Source organism: Anneissia japonica, unplaced genomic scaffold, assembly GCF_011630105.1.
Source record: "Anneissia japonica isolate Jap-2015-1 unplaced genomic scaffold, ASM1163010v1 scaffold2167_len242483_cov200, whole genome shotgun sequence".
Lineage (NCBI taxonomy): Eukaryota > Metazoa > Echinodermata > Crinoidea > Comatulida > Comatulidae > Anneissia > Anneissia japonica.
Window position 1 is genome coordinate 207293 of NW_022702691.1, and position 18627 is coordinate 225919.

Here is an 18627-nt window from a genome sequence, read left to right on the forward strand (position 1 = left end):
CGATAAAATTTTGTTTTAGAATTGTATTCAATCCTGTTTTTAAGAATTGCTCTACGTGGGATTAATAAAGATTATATAGATATTGATAATTTTTAAAAAGCGTTAAAAAAGAATTAACCAGAAAAAAACCCAAACAAACAAACAAACAAAAAACAAAAACACATCACAGGAATTGTACGAAATAAAAAGAGATACAAAGATCAGGGAATTATAACCTCACCCCACCTATTATACGCCTAACGCCTGACATACAAAAATAGTTCAAACCCCCTCAAATTCGGTGGTCGGTTTTTACGCGGGGCGCCTTATAAACGAGCGAGAATACGGTATTATTTCTCATGACTGCTTAAGACTTCCCCCCATGAATCGCGTCGGCTATGTCGTACGACGCTGTCGGAGTTGGCCTATAAAACAAAATAATATTACAAAGTCAATCTATAAATACAAGCGTAGGCCTACGTGTCTTCAGCTGTCGGATTGTCTGTTTATTTAATGTATACATTTTGTTAAGAGGGTACTCAGAGACAGTCAAATCCCAACTCTGTTGATTCTCTGCGATCATAGTAAACGTTTGCTTATTTTGTTAATTGTTATTTTCGTCAATTTATGGTCAATAAATAATATGCTCTAGGTTACACCTTTCAGGAGCGGATCCACATCTCACCATTGTTGGGACTAGGTTCGCAATAAGGCCCCTCTAAACGCTCAAAAATGGCACTGATGGAAAAAATGCTTTTTAAAGCAGTGTTCCTCGACAGAATTATTGACTTTTCACCACGGGAGCTATACTACCCCTACCTTAGACACCCCTCCTCCCACGGGCGTCACAATTATAATCAAAGACCTATTGTCTATTCTATACTAGGAGAGTCGCAAAGCAAATTATGGCACTTCTAGATGCCCGGAAATGACACTTATTCAGCGTTGTGTTCGTCGTCGATACAATAGAAAATTCCAAATTAGTGTTAAAATAATCGAGCTCTACTTTCCCCCACTGGTGGATCCGCCACTGAACCCATGGGTACACTTCCGTTTTTTCCCCTTTCCTCCCTTCAGCTCTTCTCAATTTTTCCCTCTTTTTTGTTAATTTTTCGGCGGGACTGACAGGGGGAACAGGCCCCCGTGGCTTCCCGCTGGATCCGCCGCTAGCCTTTATTACATAAGAAAGGTAACACGTCATACATTACAGAAAAAAAAGCATGTACTGTAGGATATTAGCCATATCTAGTTTCTAAAACCCTGTCCAGACTATCAAATTTGATTTGACAAAACTGTCATGATGTGCCTATATATGGCCATGATGTGATGTCATCATGATAAGACTTAGGCATGTCACATGCTTTTGTAAAATCTGATAGTCAGGACAGGGTTTGACTCATCAGGAAGGATGAAAACGTTTCGAAATCTAACGGACCGCCGATCGTCTGAGAAATGAATGTAGGACTTATGCCACCCCTGTCCAAGGCCACCCGTCTAAAGCCACCCAGCAATGGACAATACCATTGTAAAGTGGGGGTGCACAGTGTGCTGTTTGTCTTGATATTGCTCTATAACAGGTTTAGGCTGCAATGAGTTGTTTGTATCAGACCTACTAATTCATTCTTTCGTGTATTATAAATAGAAACTGGGAGTAGCCTAAATTAGACATAAACATTCAGTACTCGAAATGAAATTAACACAAGTGGTAAATGATGAAGTTCCCTTAATTATGCAGTCGAGTCGTTAATAGAAATGTATTTTTTCAGTCAAAATGTATTATTTATCTAGTATCATGTGTTAAATATTATCGTTATTTTCCCTTTTTTCTTATAACTAAATAATATCACAATACCGGTACCATGTGTGATTTATGAATTTGAATAATAAAATTGGGAGTAGCCTTGATGGTTTCTAGAAATGTTTTTTTTTTTCAGTCAATTAAAAGTGAAGTAATTTTCACTGCTCTCTGATTCAATTACAGTTTTATTTCTCATTTTTTTAATGCAAACAACACAAAGAATAAAATATCACAAAATTTTAAAGGAATTACAACATTTTATCAAAAGAAATTGAATTAATTAAAAGTTTGTTATTGACCAAAAATAGTCATTGCAACAAGATAGTATAATACATACTCCAAGTATCGAATGCACGCCATCGTGTCGGGATTCAATATTTCGACATTAATTACAGTATATCATCATAATTCCTGATGATGACATAATTAATGTCGAAATATTGAATCCCGCCACCTAATGTTGAAATATGTATTATACTATCTTATATGAGATTATTCAGTGGACCTTTCGGTATTACAAATTATCACAAAATGATAACCATCAATAGTAATGAAAGTATGTTAAATAAATAAATCTTAATCAAATGTCACATAATTATTATATAGGCTCTTATATATGTTGCCTACAGTAATTGTCAAGAATTGATGTAGTAATGAATAGTAAATATTTAATTGTAAATCCTTGTCTTATCAATAAACGGAAATCAGACAAAAACCTCCAGGACAATACACAACCCGGACATAAACCACCCAAAATGGACTATACCATGGGGAGGTCTGTGTGGTGGACAATGTTGGGTGGGCTTGTTTCTATCTAGCTTTACAATAGGATATTGATTTCCTATTATACGCCCTTAATTCATTAATTCTTTTGACAACATGCAGGAAGGGTAATAAGCATTTTAGATTTCAGCAACCACTGTGCTTAAAGTTTGTCGTTAATATTTCAATAATGTATACACAATACTTAACTTCCAAACTTTATGGAAATTCAAATGTAAAATTTGTATTAAAGTGTTAATACATTTAAATGAATATGACTGTTTTCATTCAAATTATTATTCAAGTACCGTAATTTTTAAAAGAAGTAGGGACTAGTCCTTTTATAAAATGACTGGAAAAAAACTTTTATTTCTAGAAACCACTCGATTGCATAATTAAGTGCACCTATGATCCTTCACCCCTTGTGTTGTTTTACATTTGAAGTACTGAATGTTTATGCTTAGGCTAGGCTACTCCCAGTTTCTAATTCATAATACACAAAATAATAAAATAGTAGGTCTAAACATTACAGAGCAACACCAAGACAAACAAATCATTGTGCACCCCCACCTTACAATGGTAATGTCCATTGTTGGGTGGCTTTAGACAGGGGTGGCTTAGGACCGATGCTCCGATCAAGGACCAAGATCACAATTAATATTATACTATATAATCCTAACTAATACCAATTATAACAAATAAAATAGGTCTAAAACATGTTCAAGAATAAGGGCACTTGAAAAATGGAGACGATAATATTTAGTTTTAAAACGTTTTTTTAAGAGTGGCACACATCAAATCGATGGCGCATCCATACATACTAAATATATTATATATTAGAAAATATATTTCTCCCTGGGGCGGATTGCTATAAGCGGATTAACGGTTAGCCGGCTATAATCGTGACGTCACTACTGGTCATGTTTATAGACCATTGCTATACCGCGGCCTAACTACTCGGAGGAGGCTTGAAAAGGTCTTTAAAAAATCATTTTCATCATGGCATTCTGCTGAATTATTCAACAGTGCAATGGCAAGACCTGGGCCTAGATCGTCAAAGTCGGAAAATCGAACGACGAATACTCCGCACACTTCTCAGCGTCTATAAAAATAGGTCTACGGCGTTTGTTTACGTTCATTTCAATACATTTGCGTGCGTCGCCCGCACATGACGTCGCCCGCAATATTACGTTACCAGGGAGTGCTTGTTTGCGTTTCAACACTCAAAGCGGTCTTAGGGAAGATTGTTTTATGCAATGGTCTTAGAGGATAAGACCGTCTAAGTGATAAAGCCGGCTTTATTCGAAGAGTTATAGACTCCAGTTAAGACCGTTTCATGGAAAATCCGCCCCGTTCAAAATTATAACACAATCTGTAAATAAAACAAAGTAGCCATTCCATGGACATGACTATAAACTTAAAGGAAATACAGTATAAAGGAAAAATTGAAAAGGCAATTAACAACAGGAAATAGGCCAACTCACCACACCTTAACAGTTTATCTACATAACTAAACCACATAAATCATGAGCTATACGCCTTAAAACTAAAAGAAAATGCATACCTTTGGAGTCCGTACTGAGCCCAAAATATCCGCAATGAAAATATAACGTGTTCTTACTAATATTATAAAAAAAAATAGTAGTTGTAGTAATAATAATAATAATAATAATAATAATAATAATAATAATAATAATGTTAATGATGATGTTAATGATGATGATGACAATAATAATAATAATAATAATAATAATCTAATTAATGACATTAATTAATTAGTTACATCAGTCTAGAGTGTTAGACTTAATTCTTAACCTTCGTATGATGTGTTTGATGTTATAGGCTAGTCTGCTTAATTTTTTAGATTTTCTCCCAGCACTGCACCCATCAAAGCATGTATACGTACAAGTACAAAACACACGTAGATTAAAGCGTAGACTAATAAACACAATATTGAAAATACAAATACCATGCACTCTTATTCCTAACATCCAATGGTTGGGAAGCGCGTAGACATACATTATTTTCAAGTCAATTAAATTCAATTTACGTGCGCAATCTTAGCCGTCTGTAGGCCTACATGCAACTCTCGCATGTTATGTCACCGCTACTGTGCCGCGTGTAAAGTAATTTGAAGTTGTTATACTTATGATGGGGGTCTGTCTAGGCCTACATGTATTATACATTTATATAGATTTATTATCGCGTTATTCCAAGGAATTCTGGGATTTAAAAAACCATTTAACCCCGTTTTCATCGAGATTAGATTTATCGGTTTATTTTAACTGAACAAGATAAACACCCAAGGTTCATTGGTTGGATTAATATTTTAATTCTTCGAATTGGTTTGTTCATTTGATAATGGAGTAAAGAAATAAAAGAATTTTCGTCACGCAACATGTACGTCACAAACAGGATATAGAGAATCATTGTGTTGGGCTAAATAGCCATACAAGTTTCAAAATATCCTAGTGTATATTTTCAATCCTTTCAAGTTTCAACCAATATATACAGCAACACGCACTTCGTCGCAAAGGAGTGGGTGTTAAAGAGACTGTCCCCCTCACACTTTCAAGCAGGAAAGCGGATTAAAGTTTCTTTCTATATCCATTAAGAATAAAATCCGTTCAATGGAGAAAACAAGAAAATATATTTAATTTAAGTGCCATTTCCGGCAATCTAGAGGTGCGGAATAATAATTTCTTATCCTCAGGAACACTTATATCCTTAAAAAAATTTTCCTTTAAATTGATTCCTTCGGTCTCTATTTTTCATAGGGTCCTCATAACCGGAATATAACTGCATAAAAGGTATTCTTTTACATTGTATTTTATATAATATAATTAGTACCGGTATTAGTATTAGTATTGTAACAACAATGGTGATGATGGCGGTGGTGATGATGATGATGATGGTGATGGAGATGGTGATAATGATGATGATGATGATGATGACTGTCTCTTATACACATCTAGATGTGTATAAGAGACAGATTAAGTGCACCTATGATCCTTCACCCCTTGTGTTGTTTTACATTTGAAGTACTGAATGTTTATGCTTAAGCTAGGCTACTCCCAGTTTCTAATTCATAATACACAAAATAATAAAATAATAGGTCTAAACATTACAGAGCAACACCAAGACAAACAAATCATTGTGCACCCCCAGGTGATGATGATAATGATGCTGATGATGATGATGATGATGATGATGATGATGATGATGATGACGACGACAATGATGATGATGGTGATGATGATAATGATGATGATGATGGTGATGATGATGATGATGATGATGATGCTTCTTCTTTAATGATAATGATGACGATGATCGTGACGCACGATGATGATGACGATGACGTTGATGATGGTGAGGATGATAGTGGTGATGGTGGTGGTTATGACGACGCATGGTGATTATGATAATTCATCCTTTAAGTATATTAAGTATTGAAAAAGAATGTACTTCAATTGATTTTATTGTTTGTTTTACTAAATATGCAGTAAATAGTAAAAATAACTATAACCAGTAATAAAGATGAACAAATAAAGAAAATTTTTGTTATGATTTAACCGAACCACCTGCTAGCATGTCTCACCCACCTCATCTCACAGAAGTACGGTGGCCGAGTGGTTAAGGCGTTGGACTTAAGTTCCAATGGACGTATGTCCGCATGGGTTCGAACCCCATCCGTACTAAACATGTTTTTTTTTAATTTAATTTATTTTTATTCATTTTTATTTATTTTATTTACCCCCAACAGCGAGAACACCAATAACAGGGAGCATAGAGTAATACAATATTCACTATAAAATAGATTTAAAAATCACAATAAAACATTCAAGCTCCTGATTCGTAGCACTCTCCACTCACCCTTACTTTTCAATAGAGAAAAAAAGAAAATATATTAAAATTTAAGTCTCAGAGTGCCATTTCCGGCCATCTAGAGGTGCGGCTTAATCATTTCTTATCCTCAGGAACACTTATTTTCTTCAAACAATTTTCCTTTAAATTAATTCCTTCGGCCTCTATTTTTCATAGGGTCCTCATAACCGGAATACAACTGCATAATAGGTATTCTTATACCTTGTATTTTATATAATATAATGTCTTGTAACAACAATGATGATGATGGTGATGGTGATAATGATGGTGATGATGATGATGATGATGATGATGATGATGATGATGATGATGATGATGACGCATGGTGATGACGCATGGTGATTATGATAATAATTTTAATGATGATGATAATTTTGTTCATCCTTTTTAATTAGTATATTAAGTACCGTGTTAAAAAAAAGAACGTACTTCAATTGATTTCATTGTTTGTTTTACTAAATATGCAGTAAATAGTAAAAATAACTATAACCAGTAATAAAGATGAACAAATAAAGATACACGTCGAGGTACCTGCGTGTACACGGTAGTGATGGCGACGCTATCTCAAAATCGGGGGTGCGCACTCCTCCCTCCTCCCCTTCGTGTTCTTTTGTCTTTGTTTCTTGTGGCTTCAAGCGCCTTGAGACGGTTTTCTGTGGAAGGCGCTATACAAATATACGGCCATCGACCATCAATTTTTGTTATGATTTAACCGAACCACCTGCTAGCATGTGTCACCCATCTCATCTCACAGAAGTACGGTGGCCGAGTGGTTAAGGCGTTGGACTTAAGTTCCAATGGACGTATGTCCCGCATGGGTTCGAACCCCATCCGTACTAAACGTCTCTTTTTAAATTAATTTATATTCATTTATTTCATTTCACCCGCAACAGCGAGTACAACAATAACAGGGAGCATAGAGTAAATACAATATATAATCACTAAAAAATAGATAAAAAAAAAAATTCACAATATAAAACATTCAAGCTCCTGCTTCGTAGCAGGAGTGTGTGGCTAAAAAAAAAAATAGGATTTCTGGATCCGTAATAGAAGTGATCGAATACAATTTTGAACTCGATAATTTAATTAATTTACTGAAGATGTCAAATTATCTAATTTTAATTTACCGTTCTTCTTGGATATTTTTAAAATTTTATCATGGACCTAGAACAATACAAAATTATACTGTATTCCTTTCATGTCAACTACTTCCGACTTTCCGACAAATTAAAATTCGCCCTTCAATTTCAGACCCCTTCTAATTTGAGACCAATTTTTCAAAGAACCACCTAATAATCTTCAAAATTTTAACACAAAGCAAACACTCTAATTGAAGTTCGCCCGAGACCACCAATAATTTCAGGTCCTAATTGTGGTCTCGATTTGGTGGACACTGACTTTATCAACTAACTTTTTAAGAATTGAAAAACGGTACAATAAACGCAAGCACGATAAATAGAAATTGTGAATACTAAAATTACAGTAGTATAAGAAAAGAATTAGGTGTTTTGCTTGTGATAGAAAGGCTAACAGTAGCACATCTCTGACACAATTAATCACGTTTATCACAAAAGTATTTCAGCAACTCTATAAATATTAGATTAATGTGATTTCATTTACCTGTAGGTATGTAAAGTTAAAGAAATTGATATTGTTATGTCCTAGAGTGGTCACATGTTCGTGTACTTGGAATACTAGCGCCGGTTGAAGTTAAGGTCGCTAGCTCTCTTTGCCATTTCTGATTGGATGTTTTCTCCTAATCCAATCCATTATACGATAACATCCAATCAGATTTAGGATTTACTTTAGTTTAAGTTTATTTTTCTTATATTTGGCACCGTTGGGTATTGTCAAACGTGTGTCACTGTTACGAAAGTGATATCCATTAGATTGAAATTGAGGAATTCGTTTAAGACTGGTTGACAATATCCACGGCCTAGAAACCTTATGACCCAGATATAATGAAAAAAATATAATGAAAAAAAAAACGTAAAATAAGTTTTATATTATCTGTTTACAGTATTAACTTAATAAAATAGTTCCTTGGTTGGGTTAATATCTATTTGTAAATTTCGTCGAATTGGTTAGTTTTGATTGAATTCTTCGTCACGCAACGTGTACGTCATTGGTGCTAACACCCATAAAAGTCCAAAATATCCTGTTGTGATTTTAATCCATTCAATAAATACAATATAGAGCAAACCATTAAGACACTTAGCAATGGGGAGAGTATTAAAGAAACTGCCCCCCCCCCCACCCCTTTTCAGGCAGGGTTATTTCTGTATCCATTAAGGATGAAAAATGATACATATTTTTATGATCTAAGATCTGAAATGAACCGAATTCGAACCGCGTTTCCGATGCGTTGAACGCCAGCGTCCCTATTGTTAAGGTGCATTCACACCGAATCTGATTTTTCGTTTCGGAAACCTCAACGAAACGATCGGAATATCGGATTAGTGTATAAGAATAGGGACGCTGGCGTTCAGCGCATCATGGAAACGCGATCCGAATGTTGGTTCGGATTTGGTGAGATTGCAGCTTTATCAAGATGTGTTCTATGACAACAGCTCGATACGTAATTTTAAGAATCACCACTGAATACACAAACAAATATATCCCTGACCTCTCTTATAATGGAAGTCTCTCAATACAAAATAATAAGCTTTTCTCAGTATCGGTGAATGGTTGTACAATCCGAATGATGGACTTCCGATCGAGATTCTGTGAGTTAGTTCGATTGATATGTTCTTATAAAATGCAGTGTCACTCCTCTATGTCTATCAGTGGCGGATTCAAGGGTGTGGGGAAGCTGGTCCGCCCCTGCCACCCTTCCCCCACCCCTCACCTAATTGTTTTCAAAAATTATTGTTTTTAAATGGAGAAAACGAGAAAAAAAATAAGTCTGAGAGTGCCATTTTCGGCAATCTAGAGGTGCGGCATAATCATGTTCCTTATCCTCAGGAACAATTATTTCCTTAAAAAATTGAATCCTTCTGCCTCTATTTTTCATAGGGTCCTTATAACTGGACTATAACTGCATAAAAGATACTCTTGACATGTATTTTATATAATATAATGTCTTGTAACAACAATGATGCTGATGATGATGCAACAACTGATGCTGCTGATGATGATGATGATGGCGCATGGTGAGTATCATGATGGTGGTGATAATAATAATTTTAATGATGATGATTTTTTTTTCATCCTTTAATTAGTATTAAGTATTGAATAAGAGTAATTCAATCAATTTCATTGTTTGCTTTACCAACTATGTAGTGAAGAGTAAAAATAACTATAACCGGTAATAAAGATGAAAAAATACTGCTGATAATTTTTATGATTTAACCGAATCACCTGCTAGAATATCTCACTCATCTCATCTTATAGAAGTACGGTGGCCGAGTGGTTAAGGCGTTGGACTTAAGTTCCAATGGATGCCCGCTGCCTGCTGTGTTCGAACCCCATCCGTACTGACAGGTAACTTTTTTTTTCCATTCATGATGAGGAAGTCCTACGCACCGTCATAGGAGTAAGCAAAACGTATAGAAGCGAGATTTTGTAGATGAATTTAGTTAATTTCAATGAATGTTCCGCAGCTATTTATTCCTCTCATTTTCTTATTTTTTGACAGTGCTTTAACAATTTGTTCAACTTAGTCGACAAGTTCAATCATCTGTTTTATTACCAACAACACAAGGGCCCAACGGTACCCGCCTTGCGCATTTTCTTTTCACTTAGTGCTTTTCTGACTTTAGAGCAGAACATTGTCCCCGCCATCAAATTCGCAGATGATACAGTGATAATAGGTTTAATTAAGAACGGTAATGATAATCACCACCATAGAAACGGAATTAGAAAATTTGTGCAATATTAATTTTTAGAACTTAATGTACTTAAGACAAGCGAGATGATAATCGACTACAGGAGAGTTAAAAATAAACAAAACGATGATATCATTGAAATTATGGATTGTAACATCGAACCGGTCAAAAGTTATAAGTATCTCGGAGTAATATTTAATGATACATTAGGTTGGAGCGACCACATTTATTATATAGTCTGATTAAAAATATTAGGCTTAATTCTAGATTCTATTGCATGAGAAAGATGAATTCATTCCATGTTCGGCAAGACATTTTGTCTATTTTTTTTATAATACGGTCATTTGTGGGGTGGGGAGGAAATGCTACCCAGACTGATAAAGCTAAGATCGATAGGGTGATTAGGAGGGTGACGAGGATGGTTGAGGAGAGCCAGTGGTCGATGGAGTCTGTATACTCGGAACGTGTACCGGTATCGCGTGTATTCAAATGTATTGGGTGGGGGGGGGGGGGGGGGATAGTCATCCAATGCATTGTAATGACAGCGAACAACGTGTCTGTCGTAGTGGATGTTTTAGACCGGCCTCTCGCACAATCACCATGATTCTCTCTCCTTCACCACATGGCATCAAAGAAATTCAAATTCTAAAAGGTGATTTCTTTTTCTTTGTCTGATATCATTGTTTGATTATCTTTTTTTCTTGAATGGAAACTTCTAGGCCTATATATTTTCTTTGTTAAAATTTTATGAATTTTTACATTGCGGGTAATGAATTCCCTTTTTTGGATGTGAATAAATGTTTTGAATCTTGAATCTCGAAAACCTCCAAATAGCACTCAAAAAGGCATTACATGAATGTACACCTATTTAAAAACATATTTGTAATGTAAAACTATTTGGTATCTTTAAATCATACAAGCAAACAGTTTCATTTTACGAAAACACGAGGAGGGTGGCCTGATAAGTTAAACAACAACCTGCGTATAATCAGGTATATAGGAATACTTCTAAAGAGGTCTCAAACAACACGAATAGAACATTATGAGGTAGAACGAAATAAATGATTGAAACAACCAGACGTGGCCTAAAATAACCCGGATCGAACTATGAGGCAGGACGAACGGGTAGTGGTCGAAACAACCGGACACCTACTGCCTATAACTATAGGCTTATATGCCTATATCCACCTGCTTGATTATTTTGACACTACCGGAAGCAGCAGTACGGTGGCCGAGTGGTTAAGGCGTTGGACTTAAGTTCCAATGGACGTATGTCCGCATGGGTTCGAACCCCATCCGTACTAATCGTTAACAACTTTTTTTTTTACCTCCTTCAAGGAGGTTTTATGATTTGATTTGATTTATTCGGCTTTATACACACAATTAAAATACAATGAAAATCATTTCAAAAAAGCGTCCAATATCAAATTACAAACAAAATTGGTCATTTCATATTAAAACAATAATAAAATTCAGTCATGAAATTAGAAACAACAATTGGACAGAGAGACAAAACAACCTCAAGCCAAGGATGACCCATAAAGTCAAGTAATGACTTATTTCCAATGGGTCCTTTTAACACTAAACGGATTACAAGAACAAAAAGGATCTCTATTGTGGAGGAGGAGAATGTTATAACAAGCAGGATTATATTATGTAGTCTCATAATAATTATTATTAATAATTATTATTATTATTAATTATTATTATTATTAATTATTATTTCGTGGTGAGGTCTCACCACGAAATGAGACGCATCGTTGGTGAAATCATATTGAGATATTCACCAAAATAGGTCAAAGGCAACATTTTTACAAAATTTTGATTTTAAAGTTTTTGAATAACTTTATACTTATATTTTATCATTGTGTACTTTTTAAGTGAATTTTCATACTAAAACATATTCTGTAATTCTAGTCCTATTATTTGTACAGGTTAGTTTATCTTTGAGGCCGATTTTCTCAAAACCTGGTTCTCGTACACCTAAACTTTAAATGCTAACATCTCTGGATCTATTTATCCTAGTAAAGCCATTCAAAGACCAAATTAAAGCTTATAATGTGATCTATCAAAATGTAATATTAACTCATTTTCTGATTTTCTAACAATGAGACTCATTTTGTAGTGAGACCTGTAACAGGTGGCAAGGTGATTTTTTAAACTTTACTTTAAATAAATGAAAACTAGATTGCTTTGATGGATGTGGGTAGTTGATTCCAAGCTTTTATAGCTGTGTAATAAAAAGTGCTTTTGACTAAAACATTCGCATTTGGAACGTAGAAATTATAATTTCTGATGCGGGTGTTGTGGCAATGCACATTACAGGTTTTAATAAAATGTTTACATAAGTATGGAACTGATCTATCATAATAAATATTGTGAACATGACAGAGTTAAAGTTGTTAAACTTAAACTTCAATATTATGTGTTCACTGGTGTAGGTCTAACTGGTTGTTGGCAAGATTACTCCAAAACTAAAGAATGGATCATCATAACATTTAGTGTGATGGAACATAATAATCAAAGAAAGACACCTTTCAATTTTTGGAAGAAAATGTCAAAGACAAGGTCACGGATACTTGACTTATTACAATCGTGCATAAAAGAAAAAAATGGAAACGCCCCTCGCATTCAGGCAGCACTCAAGAAAACAATGTGCCTGAATACGGCTGGCGATTTCATTATTTCATCGAGGAGGATGCTGCATTTTCGCCCATTATACACTTTATGGAGTGACTGCTCTAGTTTTAAGTCATCAATTCATGATCCTATTCATCATAAGCCTAAAGGCCAACACAGACAGCGTCGTGCGACGCAGCCCGACGCGATTGTTGTCGCGTCGGGGTCTGTGAGTTAAACGCAGACGCGATGGTGTGCGCCGGGGGCAGTCGCGTCGTAGAATATTAAACATGTTTAATATTTCTCACGACGGCTTAAGACTCCTGTCCCCGACGATAAATCGGGTCGGGCTGCGTCGGCCGACGCTGTCTGAGTTGGCATTAAGAAAATGTATCAAAAGTGAGATATTGTGAATTATTAATTTAGAGCCTTGAACATACAAAACTTTAAATTTTGTAAAAACATTTCTCTCATGTTACCATGGGAACAGTGAAATTATTTTACTGTCCCCTGATGTTACACAAGAAATAATAAATTTCACAACAAAATGTATTTAAAAAAACGAGGTTGTTTGATTAGCCATGTGAAAATGCTTGTAATCATAGCCGTCAATCGGTGGGGGACAGGGGGACACGTCCCCCACTTTTCAAAGTAGGGGGACATCATATCGATTGTTCCCCCACCCCACCTTTCACCAATCTTCCATAATTAAAACCCCACTTTTAAAAGTGAATGGAAAGAATAACAATTACGCATGACTGTCATGAATTTTGTCTGTTCACTTTTCCAAGTGCGGTACGTATTTTCCGGACCAAAACCGAGTAAAAGCGCAATTGTTTTGTAACCATCTCAGAAACCACTAGATTGATTTTATGGGTGCAGCGGTTAACAGAGGCTAAATTTATTGTGAAAACAATGTACTGTACGTTGTTTGGAAGCGTAGGCCAATATTTTTACAAACTCAAAAGTGCACAATTTCTACTATAAACAATTTATTCCTTTCGTATATTATTATGACCCGTACGTATTTACTGTGTTTAATATTATCTACATACATAGAATTATTGTTTTTCCTCATTAAAAAAAATATATAGTTAGTCAATTGAATTTTATATAGCCATTATTAAACAATAATCAGCCTTTGACACTGATTCACGACGAGGAAGCTCTTTCATTTCATCACATACATAAGGAATAGGCCTAGGTATTAAAAAGAAGTGCGATTTTGTAAATTAATTTTTCGTTTTATTAAAACGATCATAAATAAAACAACACTTCAAATGAAGGTAATTGAAGATGTCTAAATTACAACCCGGATCGAACTATAATGAGGTAGGATGATGGGTAAATGATCGAAAATACCGTAGGCCTATAACTAAACCACCTGCAGATTATCTCGACATCCTCTACCAGCAGCAGTACGGTGGCCGAGTGGTTAAGGCGTTGGACTTAAGTTCCAATGGACGTATGTCCGCATGGGTTCGAACCCCATCCGTACTATTTTTTTTTAATGGACAGCGCAACAATTTCGACTTTGCCGCTTTGATGTTAATAACATGCATTACTTTTGCTTTACATCGATCAATGCGGCAATTAAACTTGCTTTTTTTGTGTAAATGCCCTTTAAATTGACTTTTTGCGGCTAATTTCCGATTCAACCAATATATTGGTCTACAGGCTTACTATTGTTTTGCTTTCTAAATTAATGCTTTAAGTTTCAACTGTAATGAGTATGTATTCTGTTATTTAAATCTGTATGTTCTGTAAATAAGATTCAATTTAGGCCTATATACAAAATTTATAATAAAATAATAGTTAAACTTAAACTTAGTACACCATACCATAGGGCTACGTATTTGTAACTTTGTTGTCTTTTATTTCGATGTGAGTTTGCGTCAGGGAAATACCATAGGAGTGATGTTTTGCCCTCGAGTTACTGTACCGAATACGCACATACGTTCCCAAATGCTTGCGAAAAAAAATCGCAACTGATTCAGGTCTTTCGTTCCTTATTACATAATGTATCTATATAGGTACATTTATGTATATCTATGCCGACGACACCCTTATTTACACACAAATTAAAAGCCACCTGATTCTACTATACTTCAAAATGATCTTCAAAAAATGTCGATTGGAATAATCACAACAATATGATTTTAAACCAAGATAATGCAAGGTACAGTAATGTGTATAAGACGCAAAGCCCATACCCCTAAAACATTTGCATCGGGAGCAATGTCCAAATTCAAACATATCTGGAGATGAGAACGACAGTCAAACTTAAACACAGAATTTTCGCCGCCTTCGTATCTGTAGCATTTTCTTATACAACTCAGAGCTAGGACCCTTACAGCATAAAAATAAAAAAAAATAGACGCCTTTCATAGAAGACTCTTTTATACGCATGCTGGGAATCAGGTCCCAAAACAATGAGGAACTCTAAAGTGTATGGCATTACAGGTACCAGTGCTACTCCATGCTCTAAGACCATCGATGGCTTGGTCACATGACGACTATCACCACATACACCAGTTAAACAAGCCGCCGGAGCCGAACGAAAGGTTAAAAAGAAAGTAGGACATCAGAAACTAAACCCCTCTCCCACATACAGTGATTTCATTTCCTAGTTAAAACTCGTGAAACTCGTGACTTAAAAATTAGGAAGGACCTCTATACGATCTTACTACGTGTTAGCTACGAGTAAGGTACGACCTTACGGAGTTGGTTACGAGTTATGTACGAATTATGCCGAGCGAAGCACCGGGTTTAATACGAGCTTTACGAGATTATTACAAGGTAACGAGTTTGCACTGAATTAGATAGATACGAGTTAAGTACGAGCATTCCGATCAAATGTTCCTCGGTGCGCTCGTCGTTAATTTCGGGGTGCTCTAATCAAACTCGTGCATTACAAAACCAAGCACGAGTATCCCGAATATTGTACGAGTTAGGTATGAGTACCCCGAGAACATAAGTAGCGCCACGTCGAGGTCAGAGCTACTAGTAGGTACGAGTTCTCCCCGAGCTTCCCGAATCGTCCTACGAGTTTATGCCGAGTTAGCATCTCGGCAAACCTAACGCGTATGCTGGGGAAAAAAAAAACCCTAGTGGGAGAGGGGAAAAGATGGTTTCCATACAATCGCTACACTCTATCGCGTTGACAGCTCTCGGTGAAACCTTCCATAAAAATCGCTACGCGCTATCGCTTACTCCTTTAGTGAAGCTCAGGGGCGGATCCAGGATTTGAAAGAGGGGGGGGGGGGTGATTTGAAAGAGGGGGGGGGGTTCATTTTCCCATAAACCCAAAAATGAAAAGGGGGTTCCGGGGGTCTGAGGTGTCTTTTAATAACCTTTAATAATTTCTTCAATATTCAAGGTTTTACCCCTCTTAAAAAAGGGTCAGGTGATTTTATCTCATTCTTAGGCCTATACCATAGAAAATAAATAAAAAAATATAGTCAATATATTATTAGGCCTATATCATACCAAGTCTCATGCATCGGGCGTGAACCTCATGCTGTTCGAACAAACCTCAAACTCTCGAGCCTCATCTCTAAAATCTCAAGCTTTTCCATTAATCTCAAGCTTTATTTGATTAAACCCATACTTTTATCGAAATACTATAAACCTTCACAATTCTATATTTTATCAGGCCCAGATCATCGAAAATTCTATCGTTCCTATTATAGCTACACATTTTTAAGGTTGAATTTCAGCACTAGAGATATTCAGAGTGCACCAGAGAGCATCTATAAGCCCAAAATTTTTCGGGGCCCTTCGACGGGCCCTCGACTCACGTCAATTGGGTTTATTTCCTGTTAAATCTCAAGCCTCTAGCTACCTCCAACTTGGCATGTATTTTATATTCCAACATTATTGAGTAGTTGGATACGTAGTCTTTCTTCCATAGATCGATGAACTGATAGGCCGAAGAACACACTTTCGTACATAAATTATTACGACGTCGAGCCAAAACAGTGTTTTTAATTGTATTTAATTGAATGCTAGTTGGGTTAAGCCTATTTTGTTCGATCTGCCAACTTATGCCTAGGTAGGTTACATAGTTACCAACCGGAAATAATTGAAATGCGTGATTTGAAACGCGGGCTGGCGGGCAGCAGGCCCCCGCCAGGGCCCAGGGTCGGGGCCCCTGTGTTGTTCGGGTGAGGGGAATACCCCCTGGGCGTTCTGACTGAGCATTTTTAAGTTGTTTTTAGGGAGTATTCATTGACAATATCAGGTACATAAACAAAAACATTTTTAATAAAGCCACGTACAATTCGAGTTTCAATATAGGCCTATGTTTAATTTGAGCACACGAACTATGTGCACAAACATTCATTACTCAAACAATCAAACAAAAAATAAATAGGCTGCGGTGGTGAACCTTTCCTAACATTCAACACTCTTTCTACCCCTCCTGTTATACTCCTACACCCCTGATTCTTAACTAATTTGTTTAAAAGGCCAACATTTATTTTGAGTTGGGCTCACGGGCCAAAATATATGCCTAATATCTGAGTACCGGTCATTAAGGAAGTCGTTATAATTTGGTAATTTTAAATTCTACTTTTTGTTACAATATATAGTAACAAATTCTGTAACTTTAAGCAAAGAAAACGTACATAATTATATTCTGTTCATATCCTAGTTGGTTAAAACAATAAGAAATTTCATTCGGTGTATAATAAACGTTCGTAACATAGACCTATAACATTAAAAAATTATATAATACGCATACTTTATACATATATTGATCAAATTTTCTGATAAACAAATTAAATAATATTAATTAAATGAAATATATTTAATGATATAGGCGTATTTGCTACCATCAACCGTAACACATAATTTGAAATAAAAGTAGGCGTATCGTAGAAGAGAATCACTAATGGGCATTGACCTCAAAAGTACTGTAGAAGTACAGAAATAATACTTCCGCTACTTGCCAGAGTGTTTTTTGTGGATGCAGAAAAATATGGGTATATAGAACGACTAGAAAATAGGTGTGATATCAAAATACCAAAAGAGGAAAAATGTTATAAATATATCCTGTTTTCTTATGTAAAACCGGATTTAAACTTTCAAAACGTTTCTACAATGCTAGGCTTCATCAATACTGTATTGCGAATGCCCAATAGTCAATAGTCAATTGATTGAATAACGCTTTGTATCATCGGCGCACCTTTTTAGTGCCTTACAACGACTAGATAATAATTAATTGATATAGTGAAAACAAAAAATATATAAATTAAAATATGTTCTCTCTCTTATAAAGTATAATGAAAATAACCTGATGGAAAAAAATCAATAGGAAAACTAGGAGGAACAATGCATTGAAAAAAATTCGAGGGGGGAGGAAATAGCTTGGGGAATAACTCTCTGGTAGAAAAAAAATCCGTGGGGAAAATTAGCAGGTGGCAAGTGGCCACCGTAATAGTGCTATATTCTGTAAAGTAAAGCCTCAAACCACCTCGATTTTGAGTCTACTAAATTTACAAATCTCCTCAGGCTTTTCAAGATATAGCATAACTAACTAACTAACTAACTAACTAACTAACTACCACTAACTAACTAACTAACTAACTAACTAACTAACTAACTAACTAAGGAGCCATGTTCTCACGCATGATCTTTTTAAAATTAAAAATCAAAATTTAAAAGTAGATAGACATTTTGAAAACAAGGACAAAACAAAAACCACAATTTCTCTCTTATTACAAAAACTTCTTTTTGGATGAAGTTGAAACT

At 35.6% G+C, this 18627-nt stretch overlaps 1 long non-coding RNA gene and 4 other non-coding genes across 5 annotated transcripts; all 5 read left to right on the forward strand.

Moving 5' to 3' along the window:
- Nucleotides 1–5296: 5296 nt before the first annotated feature.
- On the forward strand, nt 5297–10601 carry LOC117104001. Its single transcript, XR_004444692.1, has 4 exons — nt 5297–5349; nt 6584–6616; nt 9821–9910; nt 10065–10601. It is a non-coding gene; the product is annotated as an uncharacterized LOC117104001 (long non-coding RNA).
- On the forward strand, nt 6158–6240 carry Trnal-uaa. Its single transcript has one exon. It is a non-coding gene; the product is annotated as a tRNA-Leu (tRNA).
- On the forward strand, nt 7183–7266 carry Trnal-uaa. The gene has a single exon. It is a non-coding gene; the product is annotated as a tRNA-Leu (tRNA).
- An 874-nt stretch (nt 10602–11475) lies between the features above and the next one.
- Nucleotides 11476–11558, forward strand: Trnal-uaa. Its single transcript has one exon. It is a non-coding gene; the product is annotated as a tRNA-Leu (tRNA).
- A 2732-nt stretch (nt 11559–14290) lies between these two features.
- Trnal-uaa lies at nt 14291–14373 on the forward strand. The gene has a single exon. It is a non-coding gene; the product is annotated as a tRNA-Leu (tRNA).
- Nucleotides 14374–18627: the final 4254 nt, after the last annotated feature.